Here is a 12,525-nt window from a genome sequence, read left to right as displayed (position 1 = left end):
TGAATATGCCACTCCATAATTTTCCCTTACCAGAATGTCCGGGTCCGGGTGCAATTGTATACCCAAGTATCGAACCGGGTCCTCTGACCACTGTAGCGGATAATCCATCGCAAACTTGCTCGTCACTGGGGTCAGCGGGAATGCCACTGATTTCTTCCAGTTCACTGTTAGTCCCGGCAATGCTCCAAACTGTACCACTTCCCGTAGTACCGGGGAAAGATTGAGCTCCGGGTCTCTGATGTATAAGAGGGTGTCGTCTGCATACGTGGAGATGCAGATCTTGTAAGTAGGGAAGCTGATGCCCTCATGGCTATGGTATTCTCACAGAGCACACGCCAGAGGTTCCGCTACTAGTGCGTATAGCAATGGAGAGAGGGGGCAGCCCTGTCTGGTGCCTCTGCGTATTGCAAACGCATCTGTTACTCTGTTGCCCAGTCGAATTCTGGCCGATGGTTTATAGTGCAATGCACCTATCATTTGTAAGAAGGGTTCACCCAAGCCTAGCTTCCGCAGCACTCTCGACATGAAGGGCCACTCGACAGAATCGAACGCCTTCTCCATGTCTAAAAATACCACCAACGCCTTATTCTCTGGCTTCACGTGCTGCATTGTCCCCAGCACCGTACGTATGTTATATGTGAGATTCCTAGTAGGAATGAAGCCGGCCTGTTCTGGCGCAACCAGTTCCGGGGCCAGAAGAGCGAGGCGCGTCGCCAGCACCTTCGCATATAGTTTCGCATCGACATTTATCAATGAAAGGGGTCTGTATGATCCCCGTTCATTCGAGGGTTTCCCTGGTTTTAGGAGAGTGACAATGAGCGCCTCCCGCATGGACGGGGGCATACTACCTTCCAGGCATATATCGTCAAACAGTGTCGAGAGGAATGGTATCAACTGGTCTTTGAAGGCCTTGTAGAAGCCAACAGTGAGCCCGTCAGCCCCCGGGGCGCTTCCAGATCTCATGCTATCTAGCGCTTCCACTATTTCTTCCTTCTGAATAGGCATCATCAGGAATTCTCTCTGCGCATTTGACAGCTGTGGCATTTTGATAAAACCTAAATAATCATCGATCGCCCCTTCCATTCCCGTAGACTCGGATTCGTAAAGAGTGGAGTAGTAGTGTCAAAACTCTTCAATTATCGTCTCTTCGTCGGTGAGGACCTCTCCCGTGCTTGATACTAATTCACCAACTATAAGCGGGAGATCCTTTGTATATTTAATGCTTGTTATTTCACTACAGTAGCTGGGATTGTGAAGAAACATTCCATTCATGCAGAGGGAATTAATAAAACATCATGGTTTCTAGTGGGAGAGAAAGTCAGGTAACTTAGGCGCAGAGCAAGAGGGAAAATTGTAGGTCCGCATCCTGAATGAGTACAAGATTAACGGATGTAGACTCAACCAGTTCATAATGAGAGGTAAAAAAAAACAAAATTAGAAAGGAGCTAAAGAGGAGTGTCATCTATGGATCGATGGTATGAGAAACCAAATAAGGTAATGATGTCTTCGAGGGAGATGGTGTAGAAAGAGAAAAGGAGTGGACACAAGGCAGAGCTTACGATAGAGTCATCAGTTAGTGATATCCAGGAGTAGTGGCTGGATGAAATGGTGACTCTGTTAATGTTAGTTATGAGTGAAAGTGCTGTGTCAGTGGAATGGAAATCAAGAAACAAGATTGTTCGGTATTGAGCAAAATGTTAGTGTATTGAGCAGTCAGATGGGGACACGAGATTAGCTGGAAGTTTGTTTTAATAAAGTAAGAACACAGCAGATTTGAAGGGTGGGTAGATGCCAAATTTGAGCAAGTAATTGAACAACAGGGTTGAGGACTAAAATGAGCAAATTTGAGTGTGGCAATGAACTCTGATGGTGGCTGGAAGTAAAATATAAGAGCTGTTCAGAGTGAGATCAGGAGTTAAAAGGGCATAGGATGATAGAAGTGAGTAGTACAGAGAAGATTTTTGAGCAAATATGGGATACAAACTATTTTACCAATAGAGACGTTTGTATCATAGGTGTGTGGTGGACAGAGTAATTTGTTAATTTTGTATTGCATTCAAAGGTTGATTCAGTCAACTACTGAGATGAAAGGGCTTCTTCAGTTGCCCCATTCCCTCCTTGGATTACGATTTAGAAAAACAGCACTCTTAGGTTGCAGACTTTCTAGAAAATAGCTCATCAGTAGTATATTGTAACGATTTTAAATAATTGAACAATAAAGCTCAATACTCAATACATATAAAATAGCCAATAAAAGCATGTATGGAATGAATAGCCCAAATCCCCTTTGAAGGTTCCATTTTTTAATATTACTTACAAAAGGTTCTCAGTAAATTTCTGTGACGATAAATATATTTGTACATTGCACATAAACTAATAATAAAATGGAAACAGCAATACCAAAAGCAAAGCAAATAATAGCCCATAAATACAATGTATTAAAAGAAGAAAAAAAAATGAGCCGGACTGCTTTATCCTAAATTTCCTAGACTATATCTAGAAGTGAGTGCTTTTGAAGTGGGAGGTCTTCAAGGGATAAAGTTGCATGCCAGTTTTTTTCACATATGGATCCAGTCTTTGTCTGGTAAGTAGAGGTAGTAAATGTTGGACCTTCAGGCAAAAAGGCAGAATGAATTATAGGTTTTTTGTCGATTGATAAGACTTTTTTGTGGGATGTGTGCTGTGTGCATCACATTATGTAACAGTGGTGACCAAACCAGCCTAATACTATGCAATATCGCCTCGTATGATGGAGTGAGCTAGCTTGTTTGAGGTTGGATGGCAGAACAATGGTTTTTGGAAAATAAAAAGGCCCAAGGGCAATATGCACTATGCCAGATCTAGAATCCCGAATCTACATTTGAGCAAATTAAGTAATGCCTTTAAGCCCAGAGGTTTTTACCTGTTAGACTGGGACCCTGAGGGTCGGCCGTCTACTGAGGGAGAGGTCCCCGATGAGGACCACCTCCGGCGATTGTACAGATATGTCACCTCCCTCCCCACAAACAGCCACCACACCAGGTTGAGTTCAATACTTTTATATAAGGTTTGTAGGGCACGGATATTGGCGATACAGGATATCTCGGACCCGAGGGTCCTCTCACTTCTAGTCTCTGTAGGGAAAAGGGGGTAGCGGGACAGTCTTGGTACCGGGTCGGTACAGGAGGTGGCAAGAGGTGAGCTCACAATCCTCGAGCTGGCGAGTCTGCAAGTCGGGCCGCGGCAGCGCCAGCAGGCCAAGACGATGGTTTCACGAGGCAGAGGGCCGCGGCAGCGCCAGCAGGCCAAGACGATGGTTTCACGAGGCAGAGGGCCGCGGCAGCGCCAGCAGGCCAAGACGATGGTTTCACGAGGCAGAGGGCCGCGGCAGCGCCAGCAGGCCAAGACGATGGTTTCACGAGGCAGAGGGCCGCGGCAGCGCCAGCCGGCCAGTCGCGGATGAGTTCTTCTCGGGTCTCTCGACTCCAGGATACAACTGCCTTCCTGGTCTGGCCCTGCCCCAGTTATAGGTCTGGTCCCCTTTGATGTCCGGACCCTCGCGCCTGGGGGCCGGGAGGTCCGGGATGAGGGAGTCCAGACACCCAGCAGGGGGGTGGAGCCAGCGCCCAGGGCGGCCTGGGGTGATCGACACCTGGCGGAGGAGAGCCGTTGACGATTCCTTCTCCCATTGACTCGCCAAGTGGTCACTCTGCCTCCTGGGAGGAGGTTGGTGCCTCGATGTCGGGGCCGGCCGGGCCCGGGGTTAGGGTCGAGTTGAGGCCACGCGGCCTCGTGCTGTAGTACCCCAAAATGGCGGCTGGGCCGAGGCCGGGGTGCGGATGATGACCCGGGCCAGCTGGGTCCGGAGCTGGTGTCTTGTGGTGGAGGGATTGCAGGTTACTTCGGGTGGTCGCCGGGGACTCTGGTTGGGGATTCAGGGAGAGCCAGGGTCCGGGTCCCGTTGCGGGGAGGGGGGACAGCCCGACCATGCGGCCTGTCCAACATGCGTCCCCCCCAGCTGAAGGCGGGGAGAGTCAGCCATCTTCCTGGGGACTCTCCTCGCTGAGGCGGAAAAAGCGTGACAGGCCGTCTGCGTTGGCGTGGTCCTGGCCTGGACGAAGTTCCACCGTGAAGTCCATCCCCTGTAGGGAGATGGACCAGCGCAACAGCTTCGGGTTCTCCCCCCGCATTTGCATCAGCCATTGCAGGGGTCGGTGGTCTGTTTGCACCCGGAAGTGGGTGCCGAAGAGGTAGGGCCGGAGCTTCTTGAGTGCCCAGACTACGGCGAAGGCCTCCCTCTCAATGGTGCTCCAGCGCTGTTCTCGGGGCAGTAGGCGTCTGCTGATGAAGGCCACTGGTTGGTCGACCCCTTCGGGGTTGAGTTGGGAGAGGACGGCCCCCACACCATGATCGGAGGCGTCCGTCTGCACAATGAATTCCCGGCTGTAGTCGGGAGCCTGGAGCACGGGGGCCGTGCACATGGCGGTCTTCAATTTCTCGAAGGCCGATTGGCAGTCCGGGGTCCAGTTGACTGTTTTGGGGCTCTTCTTGGAGGTGAGCTCTGTGAGGGGCCCCACGATGCTGCCATAGTCCTTCACGAACCGCCGGTAGTATCCGGTGAGCCCCAGGAAGGCCCGGACCTCCGTTTGGGTCGTAGGGGGTTGCCAGGCCTGGATGGCAGCAATCTTGAGCTGGAGGGGGGCCACCAGCCCGCTTCCCACTTGGTGTCCCAGGTAGGTCACGGACCCTTGGCCAACCTGGCACTTGCTGGCCTTGATGGTGAGCCCGGCTTGCTGGAGGGCGTGTAGAACCTCCCGCAGGTGGCGGAGGTGGTCGGTCCAATGATGGCTGTACACAGCAATGTCGTCCAGGTAGGCGGCGCTGAAGTCTTCCAGGCCCGCCAGTACCTGGTTCACCAGCCGTTGGAACGTTGCCGGAGCGTTTTTCATGCCGAAGGGCATTACTTTAAAGTGGTAGTGCCCGTCCGGGGTAGAGAAGGCGGAACGTTCTTGGGCCCTAGGGGTGAGGGCGATCTGCCAGTAGCCCGCCGTTAGGTCGAAGATGCTCAGGTAGCGGGCGGCCCCCATCCGGTCAATTAGCTCATCTGCCCGGGGGATGGGGTGAGCGTCGGTCCTGGTAACTGCATTCAGCCCCCGATAGTCCACGCAGAACCGGAGCTCAGGGGCAACGCCCGGGGCGGCCGCCTTGGGAACCAGGACGACTGGGCTTGCCCAGGGGCTGTCTGAGGGTTCGATCACTCCTAGGGCCAGCATTTTGGACACCTCGGTCTGGATGCAGGCGCGCACCCGGTCTGGTACGCGGTACGCCCAGTGTCGAATAGGAGGGCTGTCCCCGGTGTCCACATCGTGAAGGCACCAGGGGGTGACTCCGGGTGTGAGGGAGAACAGGGAGGCGAACCGCCTCAGGAGGGCTTGACAGTCTTGGCGTTGCTCCGGGGACAGGGCCTCGGAGAGCTGGACCCCTTCCACTGAGCCATCCCGCTCGAGGGTCCTCAGTAAGTCCGGAAGGGGTTCGGAGTCTTCTTCCGTCCCGTTATCGGTAGCCATCAGGAGGCTGAGTTCGGATCGCACAAAATGGGGTTTGAGCCTGTTGGCATGGAGGACCCGTAGAGGGTTCCGGGTAGTCTCCATGTCGATTAAATAGGTGACGGGCCCCTTGCGTTCGATCACCTTGAAGGGTCCGGACCATTTGTCTTGGAGTGCACAGGGTTCAACCGGGGACATCACCCAGACCCGTTGTCCCGGTTCGAACTCAATGGAGGATGCGTGCTGATCGTACCATCTCTTCATGTCCTCCTGACTGGCCTCGAGATTGGCTTTGGCGGTTTCTCGGAACCGCCGGGTCTGGTTGCGAAGAGCCAGGAGATACCTGTAAATGTCTGGGGGAGTTTTCTGGGGAGGCTGCTCCCAACCTTCCTTGACTAGGCTGAGGGGGCCCCGGACGGGGTGCCCGTACAGGAGTTCAAATGGGCTGAAGCCGAGGGATTTCTGCGGGACCTCCCGATAGGCAAACAGGAGGCATGGAAGTAGCACGTCCCACTGGCGTCGAAGGGGTTCCTCTAGGCCCATAATCATTCCCTTGAGGGTGCGGTTGAACCTCTCGACCAGTCCGTTTCCTTGTGGGTGATAGGGGGTCGTGAATTTGTAGGTGACCCCGCATTGTTGCCAGAGAGACTTCATATATCTGGAGATAAAGTTCGTGCCCCTGTCGCTGACTACCTCCCGGGGGAACCCCACCCGGGAGAAGATCCCCATCAGGGCTCGGCCCACCACGGGGGCCGTCACAGTCCGAAGAGGGATGGCCTCGGGATAGCGGGTGGCGTGGTCTACTAGGACCAGGATGAACCGGTGTCCTTGGGCTGTTCGGGGGTCGAGGGGCCCCACAATGTCTATTCCCACTCGTTCGAACGGGGTGGTGACGACAGGAAAGGGTTGTAAAGGTGCTTTGATTTTTCGGCCACTTTTTCCGCTGGCCTGGCAGGTGGGGCAGGCCCTGCAGTGGTTGGTGACATCCTTTCGCAATTGGGGCCAGAAAAAATGGGTCACCAGGCGGTCGTAGGTTTTATCCTGTCCCAGGTGTCCGGCAAGGGGGACATCGTGGGCTAAGTTCAGGAGAAAGTCTCGGAAGCGAAGGGGCACCACCAGCACCCGACTGGCTCCTAGTTCTGCAATTTTCTGCTCGCTGTAGAGCAGATCTTGGTCCCAGTAGATCCAGTGGGCCCCCGAGGTATCCCCTGTGCTCTGGGCCAGGGCTTGCTGCCGGAGTCCTTCGAGAGAGGGACATGTTTTCTGTTCGGCCCGGAATTGTTCCTGAGTGGGGCCTCCCTCCTGACGCCATTGTGCCAGGTCAGGGACATCCCGAAGCTGGTCGGATCCTTCTTCTGTTTGGGTCGAGGGACTGGCTTCTGGGGCGGCCTCCTCTGGGACGAGCGCGGGAGGAGGTTCCGGCCACTCGGGCTCTTCTAGACTGGGGACCGCGCGGGCGGTCATGGACCGGGTCGTGACGCAGACCCATTCGGGGAGGCCGAGCATCCCCAGGTGTTCTCTCCGTTCGACGGCTGCCCAGGGAGAGCTTTCGAGGTCGTTTCCTAGGAGGCAATCCACGGGGGCATCATCGCGGACAGTTACCTTTAACATCCCTGTTACTCCTCCCCACTCGAAGGGGACGCAGGCCATGCGACACAGACTTTCGGAGTTGTCTGCTGATTGGACAGGGCAAAGAATGTTCGGCAGGATTTGGTCTGGAGTGACAAGGTGGCGTCGGACCGCCGTTACACTGGCCCCGGTGTCGCGGAGGGCTTCCGCCCGGCGGCCATTAATGTTGACCCACTGGCTGTACTTCTGCGTGTTGGCGGGAAGGGGGGCCCGCGGAATCATCTCTCTCTCCCCCAAGCAGACCAGCGCCATGGCGGCTGGTGCCCACTCAGAGGGGTCGGTCTCGTACTCTTCTTGGTCGTCCGGGATTAGTTCTTCCCCTAGGGCGGCCGCTGCGACCTGGCGGGGGGTAGTGTTCGGATTCTTTGGGCAGTTGGGATCACTGGCGTAGTGGCCGGGTCGCTGGCATCTGTGGCACATAACGTTGGCCCGGAAACCGGCCCGGATGGCCGGGCTCCCTCGGCCGGCCGGGGTCGAGGGGCTGCTTGTGGGCGACAAGGGGCCGGGGTCTCTCCCCCGACCCTGGCCCCCTCCTCCTCCTCCCCGGGGGCGATGGGGCCCTGGGTACGGTCTGGATGATTCGCTGGGTCCGTTCCGGCCAACTCGGGTGCTTTCCCACCGGTCGGCTTCGGCGGCGAGTTGTCGAGGTTCGGTTAGTTTACTGTCCAAGAGGTGTTGCCGGAGTTCCACGAAGCAGTTGTTAGACAGGTGCTCCCATACGATAAGGTCAAAAAGTTGTTCGTAGGTGGTCACTTTGTTGCCCTTGATCCACCCTTCGAAGGCTCGACTAACGAAGTTCACGTACTCCACCCAAGTCGTACCCGGAATCCGTTTGCAGTCGCGGAACCGCTGGCGGTACATCTCGGGTGTGAGCCCGTATCGAGTGAGGAGGGCGGCCTTCATGTGGTCGTAGGATGTCATCAGATGGTCCGGGAGTTGCAGCAGGGCGTCCCGCCCTTCGTTGACAAACCTCCCCCATAACCCGGCTCCCCAGTCGCTCCGTGGAATCCGGTGGGAGGTCATGGCCACCTCATAGGCTTTAAACCACTGCTGTATATCATCGTTCTTGTGGTATTCCCGGATGACATCTTTGGGGATGTGAACCTTGGGCTCGGTAGAGGCAGGCAGGGTCGGTCGTTCGGGGAACCCGAGTTCTTTATTCTGTTTCTGGATTTCCAGTTCCTTGAGATTGCGCTCATGTTCGTACGCTAGTTTCTTTTCCTCTAGCTCTCTCTTTTTGCTTCTCTTCTCGCTCCTCTCGGAGCCGTAAGTGTTCCAGAGTTATTTTTTGTTCCGCCAGTTTGAGTTCTCCATCCAAGCGAAGTCGGGCCAGTTCTAATTCGTGGAGTCTGCTTTTTTCTCTTTCTTGGATCTCTTCCAGGGAGAGACCCGCTCTTCTTTCTTCAATTGGTGCGGGGCCCGTCTCGGTTGTTCGTGTTCGGGGTACGGCCGTACCCGTTTCTGCCCAAGCTTCTAGGGCTCGTTTGAAGTCTTCCTTTGTGCTCAGACCTGTGGTTGGAAGGCCAAGTTCTATGCAATATTGCTTCAGTTCCCGGTGGTTGTAGTCTTCCAATTTTTCCATCTGGAATTTTTCCGTTGTTCCGCTCTCTGTTGTCATGGTGGTTGTGTGTCGTGGGGAGAGTGACTCTCTGTACTATTATGCGTAGGTTCGGATCGCGCCGCTGGCCACCAATGTTAGACGGGGACCCTGAGGGTCGGCCGTCTACTGAGGGAGAGGTCCCCGATGAGGACCACCTCCGGCGATTGTACAGATATGTCACCTCCCTCCCCACAAACAGCCACCACACCAGGTTGAGTTCAATACTTTTATATAAGGTTTGTAGGGCACGGATATTGGCGATACAGGATATCTCGGACCCGAGGGTCCTCTCACTTCTAGTCTCTGTAGGGAAAAGGGGGTAGCGGGACAGTCTTGGTACCGGGTCGGTACAGGAGGTGGCAAGAGGTGAGCTCACAATCCTCGAGCTGGCGAGTCTGCAAGTCGGGCCGCGGCAGCGCCAGCAGGCCAAGACGATGGTTTCACGAGGCAGAGGGCCGCGGCAGCGCCAGCAGGCCAAGACGATGGTTTCACGAGGCAGAGGGCCGCGGCAGCGCCAGCAGGCCAAGACGATGGTTTCACGAGGCAGAGGGCCGCGGCAGCGCCAGCAGGCCAAGACGATGGTTTCACGAGGCAGAGGGCCGCGGCAGCGCCAGCAGGCCAAGACGATGGTTTCACGAGGCGGATGAGTTCTTCTCGGGTCTCTCGACTCCAGGATACAACTGCCTTCCTGGTCTGGCCCTGCCCCAGTTATAGGTCTGGTCCCCTTTGATGTCCGGACCCTCGCGCCTGGGGGCCGGGAGGTCCGGGATGAGGGAGTCCAGACACCCAGCAGGGGGGTGGAGCCAGCGCCCAGGGCGGCCTGGGGTGATCGACACCTGGCGGAGGAGAGCCGTTGACGATTCCTTCTCCCATTGACTCGCCAAGTGGTCACTCTGCCTCCTGGGAGGAGGTTGGTGCCTCGATGTCGGGGCCGGCCGGGCCCAGGGTTAGGGTCGAGTTGAGGCCACGCGGCCTCGTGCTGTAGTACCCCAAAATGGCGGCTGGGCCGAGGCCGGGGTGCGGATGATGACCCGGGCCAGCTGGGTCCGGAGCTGGTGTCTTGTGGTGGAGGGATTGCAGGTTACTTCGGGTGGTCGCCGGGGACTCTGGTTGGGGATTCAGGGAGAGCCAGGGTCCGGGTCCCGTTGCGGGGAGGGGGGACAGCCCGACCATGCGGCCTGTCCAACATTACCCAAAAGAGGCAAAGAGCAGATTTACCCGTGACAAAAACTTATTTCAAGTGACACTACTCTTGATACAAACAGTCTTTGAAAGAGTGGGTTTAGAACGGAGATTATCAAAGGATGCATTGTTGCAGTTTACTTGTTGCTTGATATGAAGGGACAGCTTTCAGGATGACATCAACAAAATGAGTTAATTTAAAAAATATGCACATTTCATGGTGACGTTCAGCACTTCTCTGCATAAAGGCCTTCCTAGAATGAAATACTGAGCATGAGAGAACCAGCTTCAAGTGGATATGAACTTGGGTATAACGATAACTGGAAAGGTTATACATCTGAGGAGACAATGCGCTGCTCTAACACATTACCATGTTTTTCACATCATACCAAGAAAACATTGCATCCAGAATATCGACAACTACTCTACGGTCAAGTTATGTAAATCCAGGTAATTACAGATTTACTATTCAGATTTACTATTCTTAACTCCTCATATACATTCAATAACAGACAGATAGATTAGATAGATCCTGGATACTCGCAAACATACCTCCGGGGGCCGCAAAGTACTGTCTGTGGCGTGCCCGATGGTCGCACTTATGCCTGCAAGGCAAGGATCGGTGCGGTGAAAGGTGGGTGTAGAGGGGCTTAAAACAGATGCATGGTGGCTGGACAACAACCCGAGACTTCTGTCTGCCACCGACACTCTATTCTCATGTACCCAGTATTAAAGGCAAAGCAACGCACATGCATGTTAATAAAATACACTTTTTTGAAGTTTGTAGAGGATTCGTTATGTTTTTGCATGTTTAGTGAAAGATGTATTTAAAACTAAAGGTATTTCTAAAGATAAGTTGTCCAGGACACCTTCTTTTCTGTTACTTCAGTTAACGTGTAAATAAAGGAAACACATTTCTTTCACAGATTTCTGACTGTTTGTGCTCTTTTATACGAGCAGCAGTCCAGTGCTGCTGTCCACCAGGGGGCTGCAATTAGAGGTCAGGTGGGCCGCATGCAGCCCCCGGGCCATACTTTGAGTATCCCTGAGATAGATAGATTGAGGTGGCATCAAAAATAGAAATCTCTGCTTATGATATAGTGTTAGTCAACATTCTGGAGTCAATATAATAGTGGAGAAGCGTGGCTCAATGGTTAGAGCGGCAGACCCTGATGCAGAGGTCTGGTCCGGACCAGGGTTCAATTCCCGCCTCGGCGGGTCTTGGGCTCAATTTCCCCGGACCTGCTCATTCTCGCCTCGGTGCCTATTCTAATCTTGGGTCCCACTCTGCAACTCTGGGCAATAGCTTGCTTAATCTCCACAACGGCCCCAACAGCGCTAGGATGCCTGGCTTCACCTTGCGGGTGTCCAGGAGTGGGCACTTCACAGGGAAAGGCCAGGAAGGGTTCCACAGCAGTATGTGTACAGCGCCTTGAGACCCCCTTCAGGGGTGATTTGTGCGCTATATAAGCACTAAATAAATATGTTGTGAAAAACTCATTATGTTATGCAAAAATCCACACAGCTTTTGTGTAACAGCATCATGAAACATTTCTGTTTCTGCAATTAGGTGGCAGATCTCACATTGTTTGGGGCAAGAGAGGAAAGACAATGAAGCAGGTTAATCATCAAATCAGTTGAACGAAATACATTTCAATAAAGCAAGTATTCGAAGCACCTTAGTAAGAAGGATCACACTGATCGTCTTTTTTAAATATCCTTTTGAATGTACTCATTATAAAAATGTGGTCAACCTGTTGATGAAATAAAAAATGTACGGACGACTTTAAATTCATGGGGTTTTTTATATCATCTCTGTAGATATGTTTGCTTTATTTTCTGCTGTGTTTGCCACAGACTGATACAGGATCCCCAACTGTATTAAGAGAATGGGGGGGGGGAGCCAGGGGGGGGGGGGGGAGGTATTGCCACTTACTAAGTTAGACAAGAGGGAGGAAGGATCACTGATCACTCTTCACAATGGTAACTTTTCATGGATAGTAGCCCATTTCCCAAAGTGGAGCACAACAAGAAGAAGTGTGGCTCAATGGTTAGAGCGGCAGACCCTGATGCAGAGGTCTGGCCCGGGACCAGGGTTCAATTCCCCGCCTCGGCGGGTCTTGGGCTCAAAATTCCACGGACCTGATAATTCTCACCTCGGTGCCTATTCCAATCATGGAGTCCCACTCTGCCACTCTGGCAATAGCTTGCTTAATCTCCACAACGGCCCCCACAACGCTAAGGATGCCTGACCTCCACCTTGGGGGTGCCCAGGAGTGGACACCTCACAGGGAAAGCCAGGATGGGTTCCACAGCGGTATTCGTACAAGCGCCTTGAGACCCTTGCGGGTGAGTAGTGCGCTATACAAGTATCAATTTAACCAAACCCTACTTGCGTGTGAGCGATTCTTGTCTAGAGTGTTACAGTGGGCAAAGAACAAAGGACTGGAATGTGTCCCAAAATAATTATCGGAGTCTGAGATTGATTCAAGCAGTCCGCACTTTGCCTTTTTATATTCTTCAGTATGATGCCCAAGGTGCAACGGGCATGTCCAGATGTGGACTGCATAATCACTGTGCCATTGGACC

General features: G+C 53.6%; 1 protein-coding gene across 2 annotated transcripts in view; it reads right to left on the bottom strand.

Moving 5' to 3' along the window:
- The window catches only part of ME2 (malic enzyme 2), a 129,669-nt gene that overhangs the window by 89,865 nt on the left and 27,279 nt on the right, over nucleotides 1-12,525 (bottom strand). The window lies entirely within an intron of this gene.

The sequence above is a fragment of the Lissotriton helveticus genome, chromosome 2_1 (assembly GCF_964261635.1).
Source record: "Lissotriton helveticus chromosome 2_1, aLisHel1.1, whole genome shotgun sequence".
Taxonomy (NCBI): domain Eukaryota; kingdom Metazoa; phylum Chordata; class Amphibia; order Caudata; family Salamandridae; genus Lissotriton; species Lissotriton helveticus.
This window is presented reverse-complemented; position numbering and strand designations above follow the sequence as displayed.